This window comes from Engystomops pustulosus, chromosome 4 (genome assembly GCF_040894005.1).
Source record: "Engystomops pustulosus chromosome 4, aEngPut4.maternal, whole genome shotgun sequence".
In the NCBI taxonomy this organism is placed as follows: domain Eukaryota; kingdom Metazoa; phylum Chordata; class Amphibia; order Anura; family Leptodactylidae; genus Engystomops; species Engystomops pustulosus.
The window spans coordinates 214462372-214488766 of NC_092414.1; the positions used below are offsets into that span (position 1 = coordinate 214462372).

Consider the following 26395-nt stretch of genomic DNA (forward strand, 5'->3'; position numbering starts at 1 on the left):
GATCAACATTTTTTGATAAAGGATGGAAAACACGTGATAAGAGATGACAATGTTCACTTCCTCCTAATAGCAAAATACAAGGAGATGCGGAAGTGTAAGCATTGTGGGACGGAATGCTACCGTAACAGTGCCAGCGGTGAGAAAGACTATGTTTTTGTATAGACAGAGAGTTTAAAATGATGACTGACCACGACGTGATTTGAACACGCAACCTTCTGATCTGGAGTCAGACGCGCTACCGTTGCGCCACGAGGTCTTTGCCAGGCAGGCTTTTCGCAGTCTTTGATGCCAAGTTGGTCATTTATAATTCTAAATGATTAATACAAATCTTTATTCAATGCATCGACAATTTCATAAAGGAAAAAACAGAGAATTTAAAGGCAACCAAATTTGCCACTTTGTTTCTAGCTAGTTACAAAAAGGAAGGAATAACTAAGGATCGTAGACCATAATTTCCATGATGGAATGGGAGCGGCTCAAAAGACCATGTTGTATTATCGACACAATGAGCAAAACGTCAACTGACCCCGACGTGATTTGAACACGCAACCTTCTGATCTGGAGTCAGACGCGCTACCGTTGCGCCACGAGGTCACTTTGGGCGGCAGCAGTTAGTGGAGCTTCATGCTTAATTCCAGTTGAAAATTATGAACTTGACTGATAATGATGAATAATTCATATGGAAATGAAAACAAAGCCATATTTCCGAAAAACTCCAAAACACTTAAACTCAGGATACATACAAAAAAACCTGGTGGTTAGTGGACACTCAAGCAGACAGTAAGTGTCTGAAGAAAAATAACCATTTCTCTAACTGTTCATATAGGAAAAGGACAGTTAACCTCAACGGCTGTTGAGTTCAACACCTTAACCACTCTGCCACAACAGCTTAACGGTTGCAAAATATTCCGATCTTATTGGAAAATTGCCATTTTGTTCTCTCCTAAAGGCTAAAGACAAGGAGAAATGGACATCTAAGCATTGTGGAATGCCATTTTATCGAAAGAGTGGGAGTGGTCTGAAAAACTATGTTTTGGTACAGACAGAGTGCTTAAAACAATGACTGACCCCGACGTGATTTGAACACGCAACCTTCTGATCTGGAGTCAGACGCGCTACCGTTGCGCCACGAGGTCTCTGTTGGTGCTAAAGGTTGACACTAAGTTCTGGATGAAAATTAGGAATTGGACAGATAATGCTGAATGATTCATATGGAAATATGAAAAAATCCATATTTCCAAAATTCCAAAACACTAAAATTGAGGAAGCATCAAAAAATCTTGTGTTTAGTGGAAACTGAATCATATAGTAAGCATCTGAAGAAAGGTAACCAGTTCTTTAACCATTCCTATAAGAAAACGATGCTAAACCAGCTTCTATGTCAATTTGGTGAGGCTCACTTTCTTATTTTCTAACTGGAGAAATTCCAAGAAATGTCTCACTAAGGTGCACATTCATAGTTCTTATTTTATTAACTAGCCTGTGTGTGCGTGTATATAACTAAAAGTCTGCGCTGTGAACAGGATTTGAACCTGTGCGGGGAGACCCCATTGGATTTCGAGTCCAACGCCTTAACCACTCGGCCATCACAGCTGAACTTTAGTCAAAAGTTCAAATCCCATGTGAAAAGTGTCGTTTTGTTGGATGCGTTAATATACGGGACTCTGGTTACATGTCTGGTTGTCTTTAGGTAGGCTCAAGCATGGAGAATCTTTTGGTGTGATTGCTTGCCATAGGCTGAGGTTCGCATTCTCTAAGGTTCAAGAGAAGAGACAGCTCAATGTTTCATCCCCTGTAAAATCAATCACGAAGCAGTTTCATAAGATAAGTTACTTTCAATCGATCAGTTTTAAGAGCCACCCTAAAATCAAAGACTTTAATGAGTTTGCTTTCTTTGACTGCGTTTTCTCTTGCACTCTAAAACTTAATCTCAATAAATCTTAATTCAACAGATCAACATTTTTTGATAAAGGATGGAAAACACGTGATAAGAGATGACAATGTTCTAGAGATGAGCGAGCACTAAAATGCTCGAGTGCTCGTTATTCGAGACAAACTTTTCCAGATGCTCGAGTGCTCGTCTCGAATAACGAGCCCCATTGAAGTCAATGGGAGACTCGAGCATTTTTCAAAGGGACCATGGTTCGGGAATAAAATGTGTTAATTAATTGAAAAAGAATGTCTTCTGATAAGTTAGCAGATGTATGCAAACATCTGCAATCTATTCTTCACTGTTCCGCGCGTATATTATCTCCCGACAAGTTAACAGATGTGAAGAACAGTGAAGAATAGAATAAAAACAGTGAACACAGGATCATTTAAGTGAAAAACACAGTGAAGAATAGATTGCAGATGTTCTGCACATCTGCTTACTTGTCGGGAGATACGCTGTCCCGGGATCCGCTGCTCTTCTTCCACTGAAGTCTCCCCGATGTCTCCGTGCCCCGATGTCTCCGTGCCCCTATGTCTCCGTGCCCATATGTCTCCGTGCCCATATGTCTCCGTGCCCATATGTCTCCGTGCCCATATGTCTCCGTGCCCATATGTCTCCGTGCCCCGATCTCTCCGTGCCCATATGTCTCCGTGCCCCGATGTCTCCGTGCCCATATGTCTCCGTGCCCATATGTCTCCGTGCCCCTATGTCTCCGTGCCCCGATGTCTCCGTGCCCCGATGTCTCCGTGCCCCGATGTCTCCGTGCCCATATGTCTCCGTGCCCCGATGTCTCCGTGCCCATATGTCTCCGTGCCCCGATGTCTCCGTGCCCATATGTCTCCGTGCCCATATGTCTCCGTGCCCCGATGTCTCCGTGCCCATATGTCTCCGTGCCCATATGTCTCCGTGCCCATATGTCTCCGTGCCCATATGTCTCCGTGCCCATATGTCTCCGTGCCCCGATGTCTCCGTGCCCATATGTCTCCGTGCCCATATGTCTCCGTGCCCATATGTCTCCGTGCCCCGATGTCTCCGTGCCCATATGTCTCCGTGCCCCGATGTCTCCGTGCCCCGATGTCTCCGTGCCCCGATGTCTCCGTGCCCCGATGTCTCCGTGCCCATATGTCTCCGTGCCCATATGTCTCCGTGCCCCGATGTCTCCGTGCCCCGATGTCTCCGTGCCCCGATGTCTCCGTGCCGCTCCCCGATGTCTCCGTGCCGCTGCCCGATGTCTCTGTGCTGCTCCCCGGTGTCTCTGTGCTGCTCCCTTGTGTCTCCGTCCTGCTCACCGTGTTCTGCAATGTCTTCTTCACACATATATATTGTTCTTCACATACTATTTTGTTCGCACCGTTCCGCGCGTATCTTCCGACAAGTAAGCAGATGTGCCGAACATCTGTAATCTATTCTTCACTGTGTTCTTCACTGTGTTTTTCACTTAAATGATCCTGTGTTCACTGTTTTTATTCTATTCTTCATTGTTCTTCACTGTGTTTTTTTAATTAAATGCTCGATCTCGAGCAGGGGAAATACTCGTCCGAGCAACGAGCCGTCTCGAGTACCTTAATGCTCGAACGAGCAACAAGCTCGGACGAGCATGTTCGCTCATCTCTACAATGTTCACTTCCTCCTAATAGCAAAATACAAGGAGATGCGGAAGTGTAAGCATTGTGGGACGGAATGCTACCGTAACAGTGCCAGCGGTGAGAAAGACTATGTTTTTGTATAGACAGAGAGTTTAAAATGATGACTGACCACGACGTGATTTGAACACGCAACCTTCTGATCTGGAGTCAGACGCGCTACCGTTGCGCCACGCGGTCTTTGGCCAGGCAGGCTTTTCGCAGTCTTTGATGCCAAGTTGGTCATTTATAATTCTAAATGATTAATACAAATCTTTATTCAATGCATTGACAATTTCATAAAGGAAAAAACAGAGAATTTAAAGGCAACCAATTTTGCCACTTTGTTTCTAGCTAGTTACAAAAAGGAAGGAATAACTAAGGATCGTAGACCATAATTTCCATGATGGAATGGGAGCGGCTCAAAAGACCATGTTGTATTATCGACACAATGAGCAAAACGTCAACTGACCCCGACGTGATTTGAACACGCAACCTTCTGATCTGGAGTCAGACGCGCTACCGTTGCGCCACGAGGTCACTGTTGGTGCTAAAGGTTGACACTAAGTTCTGGATGAAAATTAGGAATTGGACAGATAATGCTGAATAATTCATATGGAAATATGAAAAAATCCATATTTCCAAAATTCCAAAACACTAAAATTGAGGAAGCATCAAAAAATCTTGTGTTTAGTGGAAACTGAATCAGATAGTAAGCATCTGAAGAAAGGTAACCAGTTCTTTAACCATTCCTATAAGAAAACGATGCTAAACCAGCTTCCATGTCAATTTGGTGAGGCTCACTTTCTTATTTTCTAAGTGGAGAAATTCCAAGAAATGTCTCACTAAGGTGCACATTCATAGTTCTTATTTTATTAACTAGCCTGTGTGTGCGTGTATATAACTAAAAGTCTGCGCTGTGAACAGGATTTGAACCTGTGCGGGGAGACCCCATTGGATTTCGAGTCCAACGCCTTAACCACTCGGTCATCACAGCTGAACTTTAGTCAATAGTTCAAATCCCATGTGAAAAGTGTCGTTTTGTTGGATGCGTTAATATACGGGACTCTGGTTACATGTCTGGTTGTCTTTAGGTAGGCTCAAGCATGGAGAATCTTTTGGTGTGATTGCTTGCCATAGGCTGAGGTTCGCATTCTCTAAGGTTCAAGAGAAGAGACAGCTCAATGTTTCATCCCCTGTAAAATCAATCACGAAGCAGTTTCATAAGATAAGTTACTTTCAATCGATCAGTTTTAAGAGCCACCCTAAAATCAAAGACTTTAATGAGTTTGCTTTCTTTGACTGCGTTTTCTCTTGCACTCTAAAACTTAATCTCAATAAATCTTAATTCAACAGATCAACATTTTTTGATAAAGGATGGAAAACACGTGATAAGAGATGACAATGTTCACTTCCTCCTAATAGCAAAATACAAGGAGATGCGGAAGTGTATGCATTGTGGGACGGAATGCTACCGTAACAGTGCCAGCGGTGAGAAAGACTATGTTTTTGTATAGACAGAGAGTTTAAAATGATGACTGACCACGACGTGATTTGAACACGCAACCTTCTGATCTGGAGTCAGACGCGCTACCGTTGCGCCACGAGGTCTTTGCCAGGCAGGCTTTTCGCAGTCTTTGATGCCAAGTTGGTCATTTATAATTCTAAATGATTAATACAAATCTTTATTCAATGCATCGACAATTTCATAAAGGAAAAAACAGAAAATTTAAAGGCAACCAAATTTGCCACTTTGTTTCTAGCTAGTTACAAAAAGGAAGGAATAACTAAGGATCGTAGACCATAATTTCCATGATGGAATGGGAGCGGCTCAAAAGACCATGTTGTATTATCGACACAATGAGCAAAACGTCAACTGACCGCGACGTGATTTGAACACGCAACCTTCGGATCTGGAGTCAGACGCGCTACCGTTGCGCCACGAGGTCACTTTGGGCGGCAGCAGTTAGTGGAGCTTCACGCTTAATTCCAGTTGAAAATTAGGAACTTGACTGATAATGATGAATAATTCATATGGAAATGAAAACAAAGCCATATTTCCGAAAAACTCCAAAACACTTAAACTCAGGATACATACAAAAAAACCTGGTGGTTAGTGGACACTCAAGCAGACAGTAAGTGTCTGAAGAAAAATAACCATTTCTCTAACAGTTCATATAGGAAAAGGACAGTTAACCTCAACGGCTGTTGAGTTCAACACCTTAACCACTCTGCCACAACAGCTTAACGGTTGCAAAATATTCCGATCTTATTGGAAAATTGCCATTTTGTTCTCTCCTAAAGGGTAAAGACAAGGAGAAATGGACATCTAAGCATTGTGGAATGCCATTTTATCGAAAGAGTGGGAGTGGTCTGAAAAACTATGTTTTGGTACAGACAGTGCTTAAAACAATGACTGACCCCGACGTGATTTGAACACGCAACCTTCTGATCTGGAGTCAGACGCGCTACCGTTGCGCCACGAGGTCTCTGTTGGTGCTAAAGGTTGACACTAAGTTCTGGATGAAAATTAGGAATTGGACAGATAATGCTGAATGATTCATATGGAAATATGAAAAAATCCATATTTCCAAAATTCCAAAACACTAAAATTGAGGAAGCATCAAAAAATCTTGTGTTTAGTGGAAACTGAATCATATAGTAAGCATCTGAAGAAAGGTAACCAGTTCTTTAACCATTCCTATAAGAAAACAATGCTAAACCAGCTTCTATGTCAATTTGGTGAGGCTCACTTTCTTATTTTCTAACTGGAGAAATTCCAAGAAATGTCTCACTAAGGTGCACATTCATAGTTCTTATTTTATTAACTAGCCTGTGTGTGCGTGTATATAACTAAAAGTCTGCGCTGTGAACAGGATTTGAACCTGTGCGGGGAGACCCCATTGGATTTCGAGTCCAACGCCTTAACCACTCGGCCATCACAGGTGAACTTTAGTCAAAAGTTCAAATCTAGAGATGAGCGAACATGCTCGTCCGAGCTTGATGCTCGGTCGAGCATTAGGGTACTCGAAACTGCTCGTTGCTCGGACGAATACTTCGCCCGCTCGAGAAAATGGCAGCTCCCGCCGTTTTGCTTTTTGGCGGCCAGAAACAGAGCCAATCACAAGCCAGGAGACTCTGCACTCCACCCAGCATGACGTGGTACCCTTACACGTCGATAGCAGTGGTTGGCTGGCCAGATCAGGTGACCCTGGGATAGACTAGCCGCTGCCCGCGCTGCTCGGATCATTCTGTGTCTGGATGCCGCTAGGGAGAGAGCTGCTGCTGGTCAGGGAAAGCGTTAGGGTGTTCTATTAGCTTACTGTTAGGCAGGAGTGATTCTCAAAGAACCCAACAGCCCTTCTTAGGGCTACAATAACGTTCTACTTTTTTAATTTTAATTTGCATCTAGTACCATTTTGTGAGGAATTAGCAGGGGGACTTGCTACCGTTGTGTTTAGCTCTTAGTGGCACACATATCCATAGCAAAGACCGAAGTGGGAAAATTTAGTAGGGGTTGGATTTCAATTAGGCACTAACTCAGTGTCATCTCATCTGGCATAGTAGTGTGCTTTGATACTTGGCTAGAAAATAGCCATAGGAGAATACAAAGAGCTTACTTACGCATACAGTAGCGTTCTATATATTTGATTTCTGGTTGATCTGCTGGTGGCTGTACTTTCTGCAGTGCATGTACTAGCCAATTCTGAGCAATTTGTAGTGAGACTTGCGACCGCTGTGTTCTGCGCTTAGTGACGCACATATCCATAGCAAAGACCGAAGTGGGAAAATTTAGTAGGGGTTGGATTTCAATTAGGCACTAACTCAGTGTCATCTCATCTGGCATAGTAGTGTGCTTTGATACTTGGCTAGAAAATAGCCATAGGAGAATACAAAGAGCTTACTTACGCATACAGTAGCGTTCTATATATTTGATTTCTGGTTGATCTGCTGGTGGCTGTACTTTCTGCAGTGCATGTACTAGCCAATTCTGAGCAATTTGTAGTGAGACTTGCGACCGCTGTGTTCTGCGCTTAGTGACGCACATATCCATAGCAAAGACCGAAGTGGGAAAATTTAGTAGGGGTTGGATTTCAATTAGGCACTAACTCAGTGTCATCTCATCTGGCATAGTAGTGTGCTTTGATACTTGGCTAGAAAATAGCCATAGGAGAATACAAAGAGCTTACTTACGCATACAGTAGCGTTCTATATATTTGATTTCTGGTTGATCTGCTGGTGGCTGTACTTTCTGCAGTGCATGTACTAGCCAATTCTGAGCAATTTGTAGTGAGACTTGCGACCGCTGTGTTCTGCGCTTAGTGACGCACATATCCATAGCAAAGACCGAAGTGGGAAAATTTAGTAGGGGTTGGATTTCAATTAGGCACTAACTCAGTGTCATCTCATCTGGCATAGTAGTGTGCTTTGATACTTGGCTAGAAAATAGCCATAGGAGAATACAAAGAGCTTACTTACGCATACAGTAGCGTTCTATATATTTGATTTCTGGTTGATCTGCTGGTGGCTGTACTTTCTGCAGTGCATGTACTAGCCAATTCTGAGCAATTTGTAGTGAGACTTGCGACCGCTGTGTTCTGCGCTTAGTGACGCACATATCCATAGCAAAGACCAAAGTGGGAAAATTTAGTAGGGGTTGGATTTCAATTAGGCACTAACTCAGTGTCATCTCATCTGGCATAGTAGTGTGCTTTGATACTTGGCTAGAAAATAGCCATAGGAGAATACAAAGAGCTTACTTACGCATACAGTAGCGTTCTATATATTTGATTTCTGGTTGATCTGCTGGTGGCTGTACTTTCTGCAGTGCATGTACTAGCCAATTCTGAGCAATTTGTAGTGAGACTTGCGACCGCTGTGTTCTGCGCTTAGTGACGCACATATCCATAGCATAGACCGAAGTGGGAAAATTTAGTAGGGGTTGGATTTCAATTAGGCACTAACTCAGTGTCATCTCATCTGGCATAGTAGTGTGCTTTGATACTTGGCTAGAAAATAGCCATAGCAATAGGATAGCATTGTTTGGTTTTAAAAACTCAAAAAAAAACAAAAAACACAAAAAAAAACAAAAAACACAAAAAAAAACAAAAAAAAGTTAAAAAAAAAATAAAGTTATAACTCTCATTTTAAAAATGTTTAACCCGAGGGCTAGGGGTAGAGGACGAGGGCGGGGACGTGGGCGTCCAACTACTGCAGGGGTCAGAGGCCGTGGTCCTGGGCGGGGTGAGACACCACCCGCTGATGAGGGAGCAGGGGAACGCCGCAGAGCTACACTCCCTAGGTTCATGTCTGAAGTTACTGGGACTCGTGGTAGAGCACTGTTGAGGCCAGAACAGTGCGAACAGGTGATGTCGTGGATTGCTGACAATGCTTCGAGCAATTTGTCCACCGCCAGTCAGTCTTCCACGCAGTCCACCCATGTCACCGAAATCGCCACTCCTCCAGCTCCTGCACCTCAGCCTCCTCCCCCCCAGTCTGCCCCCTCCCAGGAAAATTTGGCATTTGAACCGGCATACTCTGAGGAACTGTTTTCTGGACCCTTCCCACAGTCACAAACCACTTGTCCGGTTGCTGCTGAGCTATTTTCCGATGCCCAGGTTTTCCACCAGTCACAGTCTGTGGGTGATGATGACCTTCTTGACGTAGTGGAAGTGTGTAAAGAGGTGTCCGACGATGAGGAGACACGGTTGTCAGACAGTGGGGAAGTTGTTGTCAGGGCAGGAAGTCCGAGGGGGGAGCAGACTGAGGGATCGGAGGATGATGAGGTGACAGACCCAAGCTGGGTTGAGAGGCCGGGTGAACACAGTGCTTCTGAGACGGAGGAGAGTCCTCGACCAGAACAGGTTGGAAGAGGCAGTGGTGGGGCCAGACGGAGAGGCAGGGCCAGAGCTGGTGCATCAGCGCCAAATGTGTCAACTAGTGAAGCTCCCGTGGCGAGGGCTCTTGCGGCGAGGGCTAGATCTTCAGAAGTCTGGAGGTTCTTTAAGGAAACACCGGATGACCGACGGACTGTGGTGTGCAACATTTGCCAAACCAGGCTCAGCAGGGGTTCCACCACTACTAGCTTAACTACCACCAGTATGCGCAGGCATATGAATGCTAAACACCCCACTCAGTGGCAACAAGCCCGTTCACCTCCGGCCGTGCACACCACTGCTCCTTCCCCTGTGTCAGCTGCTAGTCAGCCCCCTGCCCAGGACCCTGCCACAAAAACCCCATCGTCGCCTCCACGATCCTCCACAGCATCCACCAGCGTTCAGCTCTCCATACCCCAGACGCTGGAGCGGAAACGCAAATATAGTGCAACCCACCCGCACGCCCAAGCCCTTAATGTGCACATTTCCAGATTGCTAAGCCTGGAGATGCTGCCCTATAGGCTAGTAGAGACCGAGGCCTTTCGCAGCCTCATGGCGGCGGCCGCCCCTCGGTATTCGGTCCCCAGCCGCCACTACTTTTCCCGATGTGCCGTCCCAGCCCTGCACCAGCACGTGTCAGACAACATAATCCGTGCCCTGACCAACGCCGTTTCTGACAAGGTCCACCTGACCACGGACACGTGGACGAGTGCTGCCGGGCAGGGCCACTATATATCTCTGACGGCACATTGGGTTAACTTGGTGGAGGCTGGGACCGAGTCTGACCCTGGGGCTGCTCATATACTGCCGACGCCGAGGATTGCGGGGCCTACCTCGGTCCAGGTGTTTCAGGCCTACTATGCCTCCTCCTCCTCCCACCCCTCCTCCACCTCCTCCTCCGAACTACCATCCGTGGGCACGGCGCCATCAGTCGGTAGCTCTAGGCACAGCAGCAGTGCCGTCGCTAAGCGACAGCAGGCGGTGCTCAAACTGCTGAGCCTAGGCGACAAAAGGCACACCGCCCAAGAGCTATTACAGGGCATCACGGCGCAGACTGATCTGTGGCTGGCACCGCTGAACCTCAAGCCGGGAATGGTTGTGTGTGACAACGGCCGTAACCTGGTGGCGGCTCTGCAACTCGGCAGACTGACACATGTGCCTTGCCTGGCCCATGTGTTAAATCTGATAGTTCAGCGTTTCCTCAAGACATACCCCAATCTGTCTGATTTGCTCACGAAGGTGCGCCGCATCTGTGTGCATTTCAGGAAGTCCAGCCCAGATGCTGCCACTCTCAGGGCAGCGCAGCGCCGCCTCCAACTGCCCGCTCACCGACTGTTGTGCGACGTGCCCACGAGGTGGAATTCAACACTGACCATGTTATCCAGAGTTTACCAGCAGCGCAGAGCGATTGTAGACTGCCAGATGTCAACTTCCACCAGAACTGGTAGTCAGGTCAGTCAGCTTCCTCAAGTCTACAATGAGGAGTGGACGTGGATGTCTGATATCTGTCAGGTGCTGAGTAACTTTGAGGAGTCAACACAGATGGTCAGTGGCGATGCCGCCATCATCAGCCTCACCATCCCGCTGCTTGGCCTGTTGAAAAACTCTCTGGTCAGCATGAAGTCGGAAGCTTTGCGCTCGTCACAAGAGACAGGGGAAGAATATTCCCTTGTTGATAGCCAAAGCACCCTCAGGTCTGTTTCTCAGCGCATATCGGAGGAGGTGGAGGTGGAGGAGGATGAGGAGGAAGAGGAGGAGAATGTTGGCGAGACACAAGAGGGGACCATTGTTGAGTCCTTTACTGTTCAGCGTGTATGGGCAGAAGAAGAGGAGTTGGAGGAGTTGGAGGAGGAGGAAATGGACAGTCAGGCCAGTGAGGGGAGTGAATTCTTACGCGTTGGTACTCTGGCGCATATGGCAGATTTCATGCTAGGCTGCCTATCCCGTGACCCTCGCGTTCAAAGAATTTATTCCAGCACCGATTACTGGGTGTTCACTCTCCTGGACCCACGGTACAAGCAAAATCTTTCCACTCTCATCCCTGCAGAGGAAAGGAGTGTGAGAATGCATGAATACCAGCAGGCCCTGGTGCACAAGCTGAAACAGTATTTCCCTTCTGACAGCGCTAGCGGCAGAGTGCGTAGTTCTGCGGGACAAGTAGCGAGGGAGAGTAGGCGAGCAGGCAGCTTGTCCAGCACTGGCAAGGGTACGCTTTACAAGGCTTTTGCCAGCTTTATGTCACCCCAGCAAGACACTGTCACCTGTCCCCAGTCTCGGCAGAGTAGGGCTGATCTTTACAGAAAGATGGTGAGGGAGTACGTAGCTGACCATACCATCGTCCTAAATGATCACACAGCTCCCTACAACTACTGGGTTTCAAAGCTGGACATGTGGCACGAACTGGCGCTGTACGCCTTGGAGGTTCTTGCCTGCCCTGCCGCTAGCGTCTTGTCCGAGCGGGTTTTCAGTGCAGCTGGTGGCATCATCACCGATAAGCGTACACGCCTGTCGACTGACAGCGCTGACAGGCTGACGCTTATTAAAATGAATAAAGGCTGGATTTCTCAGAATTTCCAATCTCCACCAGGTGAAGGAAGCTCAACCTGAATAATTGATCCACTCCTCCTCCTCCTCATTTTCCTCCTTCTCCTCCTCTTTGTACAGTAAAGCAGAGGAAAATGGCTATTTTTTGACAGGGCCCACTGGCTCTTGCTATAGTACTTCATGCATTTAATTTTTCTGGAGGGCCACCTACCCGGTCCTCTGTTTGAAACAATTTTTGTGAGTGCCACATACAGGCACTCAATCTATTCCATTTTACTGCAGGGCCACCTACCTGCTCCTCTGGTTTGAAACATTTTTGGGACTGCCACATACAGGCACTCAATCTATTCCATTTTACTGGAGGGCCACCTACCTGCTCCTCTGGTTTGAAAAATGTTTGGGACTGCCACATACAGGCACTCAATCTATTCCATTTTACTGCAGGGCCACCTACCTGCTCCTCTGGTTTGAAACATTTTTGGGACTGCCACATACAGGCACTCAATCTATTCCATTTTACTGGAGGGCCACCTACCTGCTCCTCTGGTTTGAAAAATGTTTGGGACTGCCACATACAGGCACTCAATCTATTCCATTTTACTGCAGGGCCACCTACCTGCTCCTCTGGTTTGAAACATTTTTGGGACTGCCACATACAGGCACTCAATCTATTCCATTTTACTGGAGGGCCACCTACCTGCTCCTCTGGTTTGAAACATTTTTGGGACTGCCACATACAGGCACTCAATCTATTCCATTTTACTGCAGGGCCACCTACCTGCTCCTCTGGTTTGAAACATTTTTGGGACTGCCACATACAGGCACTCAATCTATTCCATTTTTCTGGAGGGCCACCTACCCGGTCCTCTGTTTGAAACAATTTTTGTGAGTGCCACATACAGGCACTCAATCTATTCCATTTTACTGCAGGGCCACCTACCTGCTCCTCTGGTTTGAAACATTTTTGGGACTGCCACATACAGGCACTCAATCTATTCCATTTTACTGGAGGGCCACCTACCTGCTCCTCTGGTTTGAAAAATGTTTGGGACTGCCACATACAGGCACTCAATCTATTCCATTTTACTGCAGGGCCACCTACCTGCTCCTCTGGTTTGAAACATTTTTGGGACTGCCACATACAGGCACTCAATCTATTCCATTTTACTGGAGGGCCACCTACCTGCTCCTCTGGTTTGAAAAATGTTTGGGACTGCCACATACAGGCACTCAATCTATTCCATTTTACTGCAGGGCCACCTACCTGCTCCTCTGGTTTGAAACATTTTTGGGACTGCCACATACAGGCACTCAATCTATTCCATTTTACTGGAGGGCCACCTACCTGCTCCTCTGGTTTGAAACATTTTTGGGACTGCCACATACAGGCACTCAATCTATTCCATTTTACTGCAGGGCCACCTACCTGCTCCTCTGGTTTGAAACATTTTTGGGACTGCCACATACAGGCACTCAATCTATTCCATTTTACTGGAGGGCCACCTACCTGCTCCTCTGGTTTGAAACATTTTTGGGACTGCCACATACAGGCACTCAATCTATTCCATTTTACTGCAGGGCCACCTACCTGCTCCTCTGGTTTGAAACATTTTTGGGACTGCCACATACAGGCACTCAATCTATTCCATTTTACTGGAGGGCCACCTACCTGCTCCTCTGGTTTGAAACATTTTTGGGACTGCCACATACAGGCACTCAATCTATTCCATTTTACTGCAGGGCCACCTACCTGCTCCTCTGGTTTGAAACATTTTTGGGACTGCCACATACAGGCACTCAATCTATTCCATTTTACTGGAGGGCCACCTACCTGCTCCTCTGGTTTGAAACATTTTTGGGACTGCCACATACAGGCACTCAATCTATTCCATTTTACTGCAGGGCCACCTACCTGCTCCTCTGGTTTGAAAAATGTTTGGGACTGCCACATACAGGCACTATCCAAATTAAATTGTCTCCATAGCAGCCTCCACACGTTGTCTCCATTGCTACCTCCAAAAGTCGTCCATATAGCTGCCTCCATACATCGTCCCTTTATCAAACGAGGTGTGTCAGGCAGAAATTTGGGTTGTTTTCATGGATTCCACATCAAAGTTGTTAACTTTGTCGCCACCCTGCTGTGTAATCCACAAAATATACTGGCAAACTTTTATCATGTACCGATATTATTTGAGCGCTTCTTGCTCACCTCCTTTGGTTCCTCTCTGACACCCATTGGTTTGAAGCCTGAGTCCAATTAGGGTATGTCGCCATGCCACTCTCTAGCCTGCTGCCGCTGCCTCTGCCTCTGCATGCCGTCCCCTATAGTGTCAGGGTCAATTATTGGATGTTTTACATGCTATCTAGCTTCATTCTGTCACTCTGTCATGGCCATGCTGTTGCCCATAATTTTGGCATAATGGTGCGATTAAGCAGCCTCAGAGGCATCCATGCATGCTGCCCCTGCTGTTTCCTGTCCATTTCCGTGGTGTTTCCATCCTTTTCTGAGGTTCCCAGGTGTTTGGCCAAGCTTCCCTGTGCAGAGCCTTGGTCCCCTTGAAAAATGCTCGAGTCTCCCATTGACTTCAATGGGGTTCGTTATTCGAGACGAGCACTCGAGCATCGGGAAAAGTTCGTCTCGAATAACGAGTACCCGAGCATTTTAGTGTTCGCTCATCTCTATTCAAATCCCATGTGAAAAGTGTCGTTTTGTTGGATGCGTTAATATACGGGACTCTGGTTACATGTCTGGTTGTCTTTAGGTAGGCTCAAGCATGGAGAATCTTTTGGTGTGATTGCTTGCCATAGGCTGAGGTTCGCATTCTCTAAGGTTCAAGAGAAGAGACAGCTCAATGTTTCATCCCCTGTAAAATCAATCACGAAGCAGTTTCATAAGATAAGTTACTTTCAATCGATCAGTTTTAAGAGCCACCCTAAAATCAAAGACTTTAATGAGTTTGCTTTCTTTGACTGCGTTTTCTCTTGCACTCTAAAACTTAATCTCAATAAATCTTAATTCAACAGATCAACATTTTTTGATAAAGGATGGAAAACACGTGATAAGAGATGACAATGTTCACTTCCTCCTAATAGCAAAATACAAGGAGATGCGGAAGTGTAAGCATTGTGGGACGGAATGCTACCGTAACAGTGCCAGCGGTGAGAAAGACTATGTTTTTGTATAGACAGAGAGTTTAAAATGATGACTGACCACGACGTGATTTGAACACGCAACCTTCTGATCTGGAGTCAGACGCGCTACCGTTGCGCCACGAGGTCTTTGCCAGGCAGGCTTTTCGCAGTCTTTGATGCCAAGTTGGTCATTTATAATTCTAAATGATTAATACAAATCTTTATTCAATGCATTGACAATTTCATAAAGGAAAAAACAGAGAATTTAAAGGCAACCAATTTTGCCACTTTGTTTCTAGCTAGTTACAAAAAGGAAGGAATAACTAAGGATCGTAGACCATAATTTCCATGATGGAATGGGAGCGGCTCAAAAGACCATGTTGTATTATCGACACAATGAGCAAAACGTCAACTGACCCCGACGTGATTTGAACACGCAACCTTCTGATCTGGAGTCAGACGCGCTACCGTTGCGCCACGAGGTCACTTTGGGCGGCAGCAGTTAGTGGAGCTTCACGCTTAATTCCAGTTGAAAATTAGGAACTTGACTGATAATGATGAATAATTCATATGGAAATGAAAACAAAGCCATATTTCCGAAAAACTCCAAAACACTTAAACTCAGGATACATACAAAAAAACCTGGTGGTTAGTGGACACTCAAGCAGACAGTAAGTGTCTGAAGAAAAATAACCATTTCTCTAACAGTTCATATAGGAAAAGGACAGTCAACCTCAACGGCTGTTGAGTTCAACACCTTAACCACTCTGCCACAACAGCTTAACGGTTGCAAAATATTCCGATCTTACTGGAAAATTGCCATTTTGTTCTCTCCTAAAGGCTAAAGACAAGGAGAAATGGACATCTAAGCATTGTGGGATGCCATTTTATCGAAAGAGTGGGAGTGGTCTGAAAAACTATGTTTTGGTACAGACAGAGTGCTTAAAACAATGACTGACCCCGAAGTGATTTGAACACGCAACCTTCTGATCTGGAGTCAGACGCGCTACCGTTGCGCCACGAGGTCTCTGTTGGTGCTAAAGGTTGACACTAAGTTCTGGATGAAAATTAGGAATTGGACAGATAATGCTGAATGATTCATATGGAAATATGAAAAAATCCATATTTCCAAAATTCCAAAACACTAAAATTGAGGAAGCATCAAAAAATCTTGTTTTTAGTGGAAACTGATTCATATAGTAAGCATCTGAAGAAAGGTAACCAGTTCTTTAACCATTCCTATAAGAAAACGATGCTAAACCAGCTTCTATGTCAATTTGGTGAGGCTCACTTTCTTATTTTCTAACTGGAGAAATTCCAAGAAATGTCTCACTAAGGTGCACATTCATAGTTCTTATTTTATTAACTAGCCTGTGTGTGCGTGTATATAACTAAAAGTCTGCGCTGTGAACAGGATTTGAACCTGTGCGGGGAGACCCCATTGGATTTCGAGTCCAACGCCTTAACCACTCGGCCATCACAGCTGAACTTTAGTCAAAAGTTCAAATCCCATGTGAAAAGTGTCGTTTTGTTGGATGCGTTAATATACGGGACTCTGGTTACATGTCTGGTTGTCTTTAGGTAGGCTCAAGCATGGAGAATCTTTTGGTGTGATTGCTTGCCATAGGCTGAGGTTCGCATTCTCTAAGGTTCAAGAGAAGAGACAGCTCAATGTTTCATCCCCTGTAAAATCAATCACGAAGCAGTTTCATAAGATAAGTTACTTTCAATCGATCAGTTTTAAGAGCCACCCTAAAATCAAAGACTTTAATGAGTTTGCTTTCTTTGACTGCGTTTTCTCTTGCACTCTAAAACTTAATCTCAATAAATCTTAATTCAACAGATCAACATTTTTTGATAAAGGATGGAAAACACGTGATAAGAGATGACAATGTTCACTTCCTCCTAATAGCAAAATACAAGGAGATGCGGAAGTGTAAGCATTGTGGGACGGAATGCTACCGTAACAGTGCCAGCGGTGAGAAAGACTATGTTTTTGTATAGACAGAGAGTTTAAAATGATGACTGACCACGACGTGATTTGAACACGCAACCTTCTGATCTGGAGTCAGACGCGCTACCGTTGCGCCACGAGGTCTTTGGCCAGGCAGGCTTTTCGCAGTCTTTGATGCCAAGTTGGTCATTTATAATTCTAAATGATTAATACAAATCTTTATTCAATGCATTGACAATTTCATAAAGGAAAAAACAGAGAATTTAAAGGCAACCAATTTTGCCACTTTGTTTCTAGCTAGTTACAAAAAGGAAAGAATAACTAAGGATCGTAGACCATAATTTCCATGATGGAATGGGAGCGGCTCAAAAGACCATGTTGTATTATCGACACAATGAGCAAAACGTCAACTGACCCCGACGTGATTTGAACACGCAACCTTCTGATCTGGAGTCAGACGCGCTACCGTTGCGCCACGAGGTCACTTTGGGCGGCAGCAGTTAGTGGAGCTTCACGCTTAATTCCAGTTGAAAATTAGGAACTTGACTGATAATGATGAATAATTCATATGGAAATGAAAACAAAGCCATATTTCCGAAAAACTCCAAAACACTTAAACTCAGGATACATACAAAAAAACCTGGTGGTTAGTGGACACTCAAGCAGACAGTAAGTGTCTGAAGAAAAATAACCATTTCTCTAACAGTTCATATAGGAAAAGGACAGTTAACCTCAACGGCTGTTGAGTTCAACACCTTAACCACTCTGCCACAACAGCTTAACGGTTGCAAAATATTCCGATCTTATTGGAAAATTGCCATTTTGTTCTCTCCTAAAGGCTAAAGACAAGGAGAAATGGACATCTAAGCATTGTGGGATGCCATTTTATCGAAAGAGTGGGAGTGGTCTGAAAAACTATGTTTTGGTACAGACAGAGTGCTTAAAACAATGACTGACCCCGACGTGATTTGAACACGCAACCTTCTGATCTGGAGTCAGACGCGCTACCGTTGCGCCACGAGGTCTCTGTTGGTGCTAAAGGTTGACACTAAGTTCTGGATGAAAATTAGGAATTGGACAGATAATGCTGAATAATTCATATGGAAATATGAAAAAATCCATATTTCCAAAATTCCAAAACACTAAAATTGAGGAAGCATCAAAAAATCTTGTGTTTAGTGGAAACTGAATCAGATAGTAAGCATCTGAAGAAAGGTAACCAGTTCTTTAACCATTCCTATAAGAAAACGATGCTAAACCAGCTTCCATGTCAATTTGGTGAGGCTCACTTTCTTATTTTCTAACTGGAGAAATTCCAAGAAATGTCTCACTAAGGTGCACATTCATAGTTCTTATTTTATTAACTAGCCTGTGTGTGCGTGTATATAACTAAAAGTCTGCGCTGTGAACAGGATTTGAACCTGTGCGGGGAGACCCCATTGGATTTCGAGTCCAACGCCTTAACCACTCGGCCATCACAGCTGAACTTTAGTCAAAAGTTCAAATCCCATGTGAAAAGTGTCGTTTTGTTGGATGCGTTAATATACGGGACTCTGGTTACATGTCTGGTTGTCTTTAGGTAGGCTCAAGCATGGAGAATCTTTTGGTGTGATTGCTTGCCATAGGCTGAGGTTCGCATTCTCTAAGGTTCAAGAGAAGAGACAGCTCAATGTTTCATCCCCTGTAAAATCAATCACGAAGCAGTTTCATAAGATAAGTTACTTTCAATCGATCAGTTTTAAGAGCCACCCTAAAATCAAAGACTTTAATGAGTTTGCTTTCTTTGACTGCGTTTTCTCTTGCACTCTAAAACTTAATCTCAATAAATGTTAATTCAACAGATCAACATTTTTTGATAAAGGATGGAAAACACGTGATAAGAGATGACAATGTTCACTTCCTCCTAATAGCAAAATACAAGGAGATGCGGAAGTGTAAGCATTGTGGGACGGAATGCTACCGTAACAGTGCCAGCGGTGAGAAAGACTATGTTTTTGTATAGACAGAGAGTTTAAAATGATGACTGACCACGACGTGATTTGAACACGCAACCTTCTGATCTGGAGTCAGACGCGCTACCGTTGCGCCACGCGGTCTTTGGCCAGGCAGGCTTTTCGCAGTCTTTGATGCCAAGTTGGTCATTTATAATTCTAAATGATTAATACAAATCTTTATTCAATGCATCGACAATTTCATAAAGGAAAAAACAGAGAATTTAAAGGCAACCAAATTTGCCACTTTGTTTCTAGCTAGTTACAAAAAGGAAGGAATAACTAAGGATCGTAGACCATAATTTCCATGATGGAATGGGAGCGGCTCAAAAGACCATGTTGTATTATCGACACAATGAGCAAAACGTCAACTGACCCTGACGTGATTTGAACACGCAACCTTCTGATCTGGAGTCAGACGCGCTACCGTTGCGCCACGAGGTCTTTGGCCAGGCAGGCTTTTCGCAGTCTTTGATGCCAAGTTGGTCACTTATAAATCTAAATGATTAATACAAATCTTTATTCAATGCATCGACAATTTCATAAAGGAAAAAACAGAGAATTTAAAGGCAACCAAATTTGCCACTTTGTTTCTAGCTAGTTACAAAAAGGAAGGAATAACTAAGGATCGTAGACCATAATTTCCATGATGGAATGGGAGCGGCTCAAAAGACCATGTTGTATTATCGACACAATGAGCAAAACGTCAACTGACCCCGACGTGATTTGAACACGCAACCTTCTGATCTGGAGTCAGACGCGCTACCGTTGCGCCACGAGGTCACTTTGGGCGCCAGCAGTTAGTGGAGCTTCACGCTTAATTCCAGTTGAAAATTAGGAACTTGACTGATAATGATGAATAATTCATATGGAAATGAAAACAAAGCCATATTTCCGAAAAACTCCAAAACACTTAAACTCAGGATACATACAAAAAAACCTGGTGGTTAGTGGACACTCAAGCAGACAGTAAGTGTCTGAAGAAAAATAACCATTTCTCTAACAGTTCATATAGGAAAAGGACAGTTAACCTCAACGGCTGTTGAGTTCAACACCTTAACCACTCTGCCACAACAGCTTAACGGTTGCAAAATATTCCGATCTTATTGGAAAATTGCCATTTTGTTCTCTCCTAAAGGCTAAAGACAAGGAGAAATGGACATCTAAGCATTGTGGGATGCCATTTTATCAAAAGAGTGGGAGTGGTCTGAAAAACTATGTTTTGGTACAGACAGATTGCTTAAAACAATGACTGACCCCGACGTGATTTGAACACGCAACCTTCTGATCTGGAGTCAGACGCGCTACTGTTGCGCCACGAGGTCTCTGCTGGCGCTAAAGGTTGACACTAAGTTCTGGATGAAAATTAGGAATTGGACAGATAATGCTGAATAATTCATATGGAAATATGAAAAAATCCGTATTTCCAAAATTCCAAAACACTAAAATTGAGGAAGCATCAAAAAATCTTGTGTTTAGTGGAAACTGAATCAGATAGTAAGCATCTGAAGAAAGGTAACCAGTTCTTTAACCATTCCTATAAGAAAACGATGCTAAACCAGCTTCCATGTCAATTTGGTGAGGCTCACTTTCTTATTTTCTAACTGGAGAAATTCCAAGAAATGTCTCACTAAGGTGCACATTCATAGTTCTTATTTTATTAACTAGCCTGTGTGTGCGTGTATATAACTAAAAGTCTGCGCTGTGAACAGGATTTGAACCTGTGCGGGGAGACCCCATTGGATTTCGAGTCCAACACCTTAACCACTCGGCCATCACAGCTGAACTTTAGTCAAAAGTTCAAATCCCATGTGAAAAGTGTCGTTTTGTTGGATGCGTTAATATACGGGACTCTGGTTACATGTCTGGTTGTCTTTAGGTAGGCTCAAGCATGGCGAATCTTTTGGTGTGATTGCTTGCCATAGGCTGAGGTTCGCAATCTCTAAGGTTCAAGAGAAGAGGCAGCTCAATGTTTCATCCCCTGTAAAATCAATCACGAAGCAGTTTCATAAGATAAGTTACTTTCAATCGATCAGTTTTAAGAGCCACCCTAAAATCAAAGACTTTAATGAGTTTGCTTTCTTTGACTGCGTTTTCTCTTGCACTCTAAAACTTAATCTCAATAAATCTTAATTCAACAGATCAACATTTTTTGATAAAGGATGGAAAACACGTGATAAGAGATGACAATGTTCACTTCCTCCTAATAGCAAAATACAAAAAGATGCGGAAGTGTAAGCATTGTGGGACGGAATGCTACCGTAACAGTGCCAGCGGTGAGAAAGACTATGTTTTTGTATAGACAGAGAGTTTAAAATGATGACTGACCACGACGTGATTTGAACACGCAACCTTCTGATCTGGAGTCAGACGCGCTACCGTTGCGCCACGAGGTCTTTGGCCAGGCAGGCTTTTCGCAGTCTTTGATGCCAAGTTGGTCATTTATAATTCTAAATGATTAATACAAATCTTTATTCAATGCATCGACAATTTCATAAAGGAAAAAACAGAGAATTTAAAGGCAACCGAATTTGCCACTTTGTTTCTAGCTAGTTACAAAAAGGAAGGAATAACTAAGGATCGTAGACCATAATTTCCATGATGGAATGGGAGCGGCTCAAAAGACCATGTTGTATTATCGACACAATGATCAAAATGTCAACTGACCCCGACGTGATTTGAACACGCAACCTTCTGATCTGGAGTCAGACGCGCTACCGTTGCGCCACGAGGTCTTTGGCCAGGCAGGCTTTTCGCAGTCTTTGATGCCAAGTTGGTCACTTATAAATCTAAATGATTAATACAAATCTTTATTCAATGCATCGACAATTTCATAAAGGAAAAAACAGAGAATTTAAAGGCAACCAAATTTGCCACTTTGTTTCTAGCTAGTTACAAAAAGGAAGGAATAACTAAGGATCGTAGACCATAATTTCCATGATGGAATGGGAGCGGCTCAAAAGACCATGTTGTATTATCGACACAATGATCAAAACGTCAACTGACCCCGACGTGATTTGAACACGCAACCTTCTGATCTGGAGTCAGACGCGCTACCGTTGCGCCACGAGGTCACTTTGGGCGGCAGCAGTTAGTGGAGCTTCACGCTTAATTCCAGTTGAAAATTAGGAACTTGACTGATAATGATGAATAATTCATATGGAAATGAAAACAAAGCCATATTTCCGAAAAACTCCAAAACACTTAAACTCAGGATACATACAAAAAAACCTGGTGGTTAGTGGACACTCAAGCAGACAGTAAGTGTCTGAAGAAAAATAACCATTTCTCTAACAGTTCATATAGGAAAAGGACAGTTAACCTCAACGGCTGTTGAGTTCAACACCTTAACCACTCTGCCACAACAGCTTAACGGTTGCAAAATATTCCGATCTTATTGGAAAATTGCCATTTTGTTCTCTCCTAAAGGCTAAAGACAAGGAGAAATGGACATCTAAGCATTGTGGGATGCCATTTTATCGAAAGAGTGGGAGTGGTCTGAAAGACTATGTTTTGGTACAGACAGAGTGCTTAAAACAATGACGGACCCCAACGTGATTTGAACACGCAACCTTCTGATCTGGAGTCAGACGCGCTACCGTTGCGCCACAAGGTCTCTGTTGGTGCTAAAGGTTGACACTAAGTTCTGGATGAAAATTAGGAATTGGACAGATAATGCTGAATAATTCATATGGAAATATGAAAAAATCCATATTTCCAAAATTCCAAAACACTAAAATTGAGGAAGCATCAAAAAATCTTGTGTTTAGTGGAAACTGAATCAGATAGTAAGCATCTGAAGAAAGGTAACCAGTTCTTTAACCATTCCTATAAGAAAACGATGCTAAACCAGCTTCCATGTCAATTTGGTGAGGCTCACTTTCTTATTTTCTAACTGGAGAAATTCCAAGAAATGTCTCACTAAGGTGCACATTCATAGTTCTTATTTTATTAACTAGCCTGTGTGTGCGTGTATATAACTAAAAGTCTGCGCTGTGAACAGGATTTGAACCTGTGCGGGGAGACCCCATTGGATTTCGAGTCCAACGCCTTAACCACTCGGCCATCACAGCTGAACTTTAGTCAAAAGTTCAAATCCCATGTGAAAAGTGTCGTTTTGTTGGATGTAGAGATGAGCGAACATACTCGTCCGAGCTTGATGCTCGATCGAGCATTAGCGTACTCGTAACTGCTCGTTGCTCGGACGAGTATTTCGCCCGCTCGAGAAAATGGCAGCTCCCGCCGTTTTGCTTTTTGGCGGCCAGAAACAGAGCCAATCACAAGCCAGGAGACTCTGCACTCCACCCAGCATGACGTGGTACCCTTACACGTAGATAGCAGTGGTTGGCTGGCCAGATCAGGTGACCCTGGGATAGACTAGCCGCTGCCCGCGCTGCTCGGATCATTCTCTGTCTGGATGCCGCTAGGGAGAGAGCTGCTGCTGCTCAGGGAAAGCGTTAGGGTGTTCTATTAGCTTACTGTTAGGCAGGAGTGATTCTAAAAGAACCCAACAGCCCTTCTTAGGGCTACAATAACGTTATATATTTTTTTTTTATTTATTTGCAGCTAGTACCATATTGTGAGGAATTAGCAGGGGGACTTGCTACCGTTGTGTTTAGCTCTTAGTGACACACATATCCACCTCAAACACCAAAGTGGGAAAATTTATTAGGGGTTTGAGTAGAATTAGGCACAGTCTGCCAGTTTCTTTTTATTTTACGTTTATTTTTTTCATAACTCAGCGTCATCTCATCTGGCATAGTAGTGTGCTGTAATACTTGGCTAGAAAATAGCCATAGGAGAATACAAACGTCTTAATTACGCCTACAGTAGCGTTATATATATTTGATTTCTGGTTGATCTGCTGGTGGCTGTACTTGCTGCAGTGCATCTACTATCAAATTGGGAGCAATTTGGAGTCAGACTTGCGACCACTGTGTTTTAGTGACGCACATATCCATCGCAAAGACCGAAGTGGGAAAATTTTTTAGGGCCCGGGGTTGTATTTCAATTAGGCACAGTCTGCCATTTCCTTTTTTATTTTACGTTTATTTTTTTCATAACTCAGCGTCATCTCATCTGGCATAGTAGTGTGCTGTAATACTTGGCTAGAAAATAGCCATAGCAATAGGATAGCATCGTTTGGTTTTAAAAACTAAAAAACACAAAAAAAAAACAAAAAAAAAAAAAAAAGTTAAAAAAAAAATACAAGTTATAACTCTCATTTTCAAAATGTTTAACCCGAGGGCTAGGGGTAGAGGACGAGGGCGGGGACGTGGGCGTCCAACTACTGCAGGGGTCAGAGGCCGTGGTCCTGGGCGGGGTGAGACACCACCTGCTTATGAGGGAGCAGGGGAACGCCGCAGAGCTACACTCCCTAGGTTCATGTCTGAAGTTACTGGGAATCGTGGTAGAGCACTGTTGAGGCCAGAACAGTGCGAACAGGTGATGTCGTGGATTGCCGACAATGCTTCGAGCAATTTGTCCACCAGTCAGTTTTCCACGCAGTCCACCCATGTCACCGAAATCGGCACTCCTCCAGCTCCTGCACCTCAGCCTCCTCCCCCCCAGTCTGCCCCCTCCCAGCAAAATTTGCCATTTGAACCGGCATACTCTGAGGAACTGTTTTCTGGACCCTTCCCACAGTCACAAACCACTTGTCCGGTTGCTGATGAGCAATTTTCCGATGCCCAGGTTTTCCACCAGTCGCAGTCTGTGGGTGATGATGACCTTGTTGACGTAGTGGAAGAAGTGTGTAAAGAGGTGTCCGACGATGAGGAGACACGGTTGTCAGACAGTGGGGAAGTTGTTGTCAGGGCAGGAAGTCCGAGGGGGGAGCAGACTGAGGGATCGGAGGATGATGAGGTGACAGACCCAAGCTGGGTTGAGAGGCCGGGTGAACACAGTGCTTCTGAGACGGAGGAGAGTCCTCGACCAGAACAGGTTGGAAGAGGCAGTGGTGGGGCCAGACGGAGAGGCAGGGCCAGAGCTGGTGCATCAGCGCCAAATGTGTCAACTAGTGAAGCTCCCGTGGCGAGGGCTCCTGCGGCGAGGGCTAGATTTTCAGAAGTCTGGAGGTTCTTTAAGGAAACACCGGATGACCGACGGACTGTGGTGTGCCACATTTGCCAAACCAGGATCAGCAGGGGTTCCACCACTACTAGCTTAACTACCACCAGTATGCGCAGGCATATGAATGCTAAACACCCCACTCAGTGGCAACAAGCGCGTTCACCTCCGGCCGTGCACACCACTGCTCCTTCCCCTGTGTCAGCTGATAGTCAGCCCCCTGCCCAGGACCCTGCCACAAAAACCCCATCGTCACCTCCACGATCCTCCACAGCATCCACCAGCGTTCAGCTCTCCATACCCCAGACGCTGGAGCGGAAACGCAAATATAGTGCAACCCACCCGCACGCCCAAGCCCTTAATGTGCACATCTCCAGATTGCTAAGCCTGGAGATGCTGCCCTATAGGCTAGTAGAGACCGAGGCCTTTCGCAGCCTCATGGCGGCGGCCGCCCCTCGGTATTCGGTCCCCAGCCGCCACTACTTTTCCCGATGTGCCGTCCCAGCCCTGCACCAGCACGTGTCAGACAACATAATCCGTGCCCTGACCAACGCCGTTTCTGACAAGGTCCACCTGACCACGGACACGTGGACGAGTGCTGCCGGGCAGGGCCACTATATATCTCTGACGGCACATTGGGTTAACTTGGTGGAGGCTGGGACCGAGTGTGACCCTGCGGCTGGTCATATACTGCCGACGCCGAGGATTGCGGGGCCTACCTCGGTCCAGGTGTTTGAGGCCTACTATGCCTCCTCCTCCTCCCACCCCTCCTCCACCTCCTCCTCCGAACGACCATCCGTGGGCATGGCGCCATCAGTCGGTAGCTCTAGGCACAGCAGCAGTGCCGTCGCTAAGCGACAGCAGGCGGTGCTCAAACTGCTGAGCCTAGGCGATAAAAGGCACACCGCCCAAGAACTATTACAGGGCATCACGGCGCAGACTGATCTGTGGCTGGCACCGCTGAACCTGAAGCCAGGCATGGTTGTGTGTGACAACGGCCGTAACCTGGTGGCGGCTCTGCAACTCGGCAGACTGACACATGTGCCATGCCTGGCCCATGTGTTAAATCTGATAGTTCAGCGTTTCCTCAAGACATACCCCAATCTGTCTGATTTGCTCACGAAGGTGCGCCGCATCTGTGCGCATTTCAGGAAGTCCAGCACAGATGCTGCCACTCTCAGGGCAGCGCAGCGCCGCCTCCAACTGCCCGCTCACCGACTGTTGTGCGACGTGCCCACGAGGTGGAATTCAACACTGACCATGTTATCCAGAGT

The 26395-nt window shown here is 45.2% G+C and overlaps 29 non-coding genes across 29 annotated transcripts; all 29 read right to left on the reverse strand.

The window, feature by feature from the left end:
* Positions 1–184: 184 nt before the first annotated feature.
* Positions 185–256, reverse strand: TRNAW-CCA (transfer RNA tryptophan (anticodon CCA)). The gene has a single exon. It is a non-coding gene; the product is annotated as a tRNA-Trp (tRNA).
* Positions 257–522: 266 nt separating this feature from the next.
* On the reverse strand, positions 523–594 carry TRNAW-CCA (transfer RNA tryptophan (anticodon CCA)). The gene has a single exon. It is a non-coding gene; the product is annotated as a tRNA-Trp (tRNA).
* A 470-nt stretch (positions 595–1064) lies between these two features.
* Positions 1065–1136, reverse strand: TRNAW-CCA (transfer RNA tryptophan (anticodon CCA)). The gene has a single exon. It is a non-coding gene; the product is annotated as a tRNA-Trp (tRNA).
* A 375-nt stretch (positions 1137–1511) lies between these two features.
* On the reverse strand, positions 1512–1593 carry TRNAS-CGA (transfer RNA serine (anticodon CGA)). The gene has a single exon. It is a non-coding gene; the product is annotated as a tRNA-Ser (tRNA).
* Positions 1594–3684: 2091 nt separating this feature from the next.
* Positions 3685–3756, reverse strand: TRNAW-CCA (transfer RNA tryptophan (anticodon CCA)). Its single transcript has one exon. It is a non-coding gene; the product is annotated as a tRNA-Trp (tRNA).
* Positions 3757–4023: 267 nt separating this feature from the next.
* TRNAW-CCA (transfer RNA tryptophan (anticodon CCA)) lies at positions 4024–4095 on the reverse strand. The gene has a single exon. It is a non-coding gene; the product is annotated as a tRNA-Trp (tRNA).
* A 375-nt stretch (positions 4096–4470) lies between these two features.
* On the reverse strand, positions 4471–4552 carry TRNAS-CGA (transfer RNA serine (anticodon CGA)). Its single transcript has one exon. It is a non-coding gene; the product is annotated as a tRNA-Ser (tRNA).
* Positions 4553–5094: 542 nt separating this feature from the next.
* TRNAW-CCA (transfer RNA tryptophan (anticodon CCA)) lies at positions 5095–5166 on the reverse strand. Its single transcript has one exon. It is a non-coding gene; the product is annotated as a tRNA-Trp (tRNA).
* Positions 5167–5432: 266 nt separating this feature from the next.
* On the reverse strand, positions 5433–5504 carry TRNAW-CCA (transfer RNA tryptophan (anticodon CCA)). Its single transcript has one exon. It is a non-coding gene; the product is annotated as a tRNA-Trp (tRNA).
* Positions 5505–5972: 468 nt separating this feature from the next.
* Positions 5973–6044, reverse strand: TRNAW-CCA (transfer RNA tryptophan (anticodon CCA)). Its single transcript has one exon. It is a non-coding gene; the product is annotated as a tRNA-Trp (tRNA).
* A 375-nt stretch (positions 6045–6419) lies between these two features.
* Positions 6420–6501, reverse strand: TRNAS-CGA (transfer RNA serine (anticodon CGA)). Its single transcript has one exon. It is a non-coding gene; the product is annotated as a tRNA-Ser (tRNA).
* An 8681-nt stretch (positions 6502–15182) lies between these two features.
* TRNAW-CCA (transfer RNA tryptophan (anticodon CCA)) lies at positions 15183–15254 on the reverse strand. The gene has a single exon. It is a non-coding gene; the product is annotated as a tRNA-Trp (tRNA).
* Positions 15255–15520: 266 nt separating this feature from the next.
* On the reverse strand, positions 15521–15592 carry TRNAW-CCA (transfer RNA tryptophan (anticodon CCA)). The gene has a single exon. It is a non-coding gene; the product is annotated as a tRNA-Trp (tRNA).
* Positions 15593–16062: 470 nt separating this feature from the next.
* Positions 16063–16134, reverse strand: TRNAW-CCA (transfer RNA tryptophan (anticodon CCA)). The gene has a single exon. It is a non-coding gene; the product is annotated as a tRNA-Trp (tRNA).
* A 375-nt stretch (positions 16135–16509) lies between these two features.
* Positions 16510–16591, reverse strand: TRNAS-CGA (transfer RNA serine (anticodon CGA)). Its single transcript has one exon. It is a non-coding gene; the product is annotated as a tRNA-Ser (tRNA).
* Positions 16592–17133: 542 nt separating this feature from the next.
* TRNAW-CCA (transfer RNA tryptophan (anticodon CCA)) lies at positions 17134–17205 on the reverse strand. The gene has a single exon. It is a non-coding gene; the product is annotated as a tRNA-Trp (tRNA).
* Positions 17206–17472: 267 nt separating this feature from the next.
* On the reverse strand, positions 17473–17544 carry TRNAW-CCA (transfer RNA tryptophan (anticodon CCA)). Its single transcript has one exon. It is a non-coding gene; the product is annotated as a tRNA-Trp (tRNA).
* A 470-nt stretch (positions 17545–18014) lies between these two features.
* TRNAW-CCA (transfer RNA tryptophan (anticodon CCA)) lies at positions 18015–18086 on the reverse strand. Its single transcript has one exon. It is a non-coding gene; the product is annotated as a tRNA-Trp (tRNA).
* A 375-nt stretch (positions 18087–18461) lies between these two features.
* Positions 18462–18543, reverse strand: TRNAS-CGA (transfer RNA serine (anticodon CGA)). Its single transcript has one exon. It is a non-coding gene; the product is annotated as a tRNA-Ser (tRNA).
* Positions 18544–19085: 542 nt separating this feature from the next.
* TRNAW-CCA (transfer RNA tryptophan (anticodon CCA)) lies at positions 19086–19157 on the reverse strand. Its single transcript has one exon. It is a non-coding gene; the product is annotated as a tRNA-Trp (tRNA).
* Positions 19158–19424: 267 nt separating this feature from the next.
* Positions 19425–19496, reverse strand: TRNAW-CCA (transfer RNA tryptophan (anticodon CCA)). Its single transcript has one exon. It is a non-coding gene; the product is annotated as a tRNA-Trp (tRNA).
* Positions 19497–19763: 267 nt separating this feature from the next.
* On the reverse strand, positions 19764–19835 carry TRNAW-CCA (transfer RNA tryptophan (anticodon CCA)). The gene has a single exon. It is a non-coding gene; the product is annotated as a tRNA-Trp (tRNA).
* Positions 19836–20305: 470 nt separating this feature from the next.
* TRNAW-CCA (transfer RNA tryptophan (anticodon CCA)) lies at positions 20306–20377 on the reverse strand. The gene has a single exon. It is a non-coding gene; the product is annotated as a tRNA-Trp (tRNA).
* A 375-nt stretch (positions 20378–20752) lies between these two features.
* TRNAS-CGA (transfer RNA serine (anticodon CGA)) lies at positions 20753–20834 on the reverse strand. The gene has a single exon. It is a non-coding gene; the product is annotated as a tRNA-Ser (tRNA).
* Positions 20835–21376: 542 nt separating this feature from the next.
* TRNAW-CCA (transfer RNA tryptophan (anticodon CCA)) lies at positions 21377–21448 on the reverse strand. The gene has a single exon. It is a non-coding gene; the product is annotated as a tRNA-Trp (tRNA).
* Positions 21449–21715: 267 nt separating this feature from the next.
* Positions 21716–21787, reverse strand: TRNAW-CCA (transfer RNA tryptophan (anticodon CCA)). The gene has a single exon. It is a non-coding gene; the product is annotated as a tRNA-Trp (tRNA).
* Positions 21788–22054: 267 nt separating this feature from the next.
* Positions 22055–22126, reverse strand: TRNAW-CCA (transfer RNA tryptophan (anticodon CCA)). Its single transcript has one exon. It is a non-coding gene; the product is annotated as a tRNA-Trp (tRNA).
* A 470-nt stretch (positions 22127–22596) lies between these two features.
* On the reverse strand, positions 22597–22668 carry TRNAW-CCA (transfer RNA tryptophan (anticodon CCA)). Its single transcript has one exon. It is a non-coding gene; the product is annotated as a tRNA-Trp (tRNA).
* A 375-nt stretch (positions 22669–23043) lies between these two features.
* Positions 23044–23125, reverse strand: TRNAS-CGA (transfer RNA serine (anticodon CGA)). Its single transcript has one exon. It is a non-coding gene; the product is annotated as a tRNA-Ser (tRNA).
* Positions 23126–26395: the final 3270 nt, after the last annotated feature.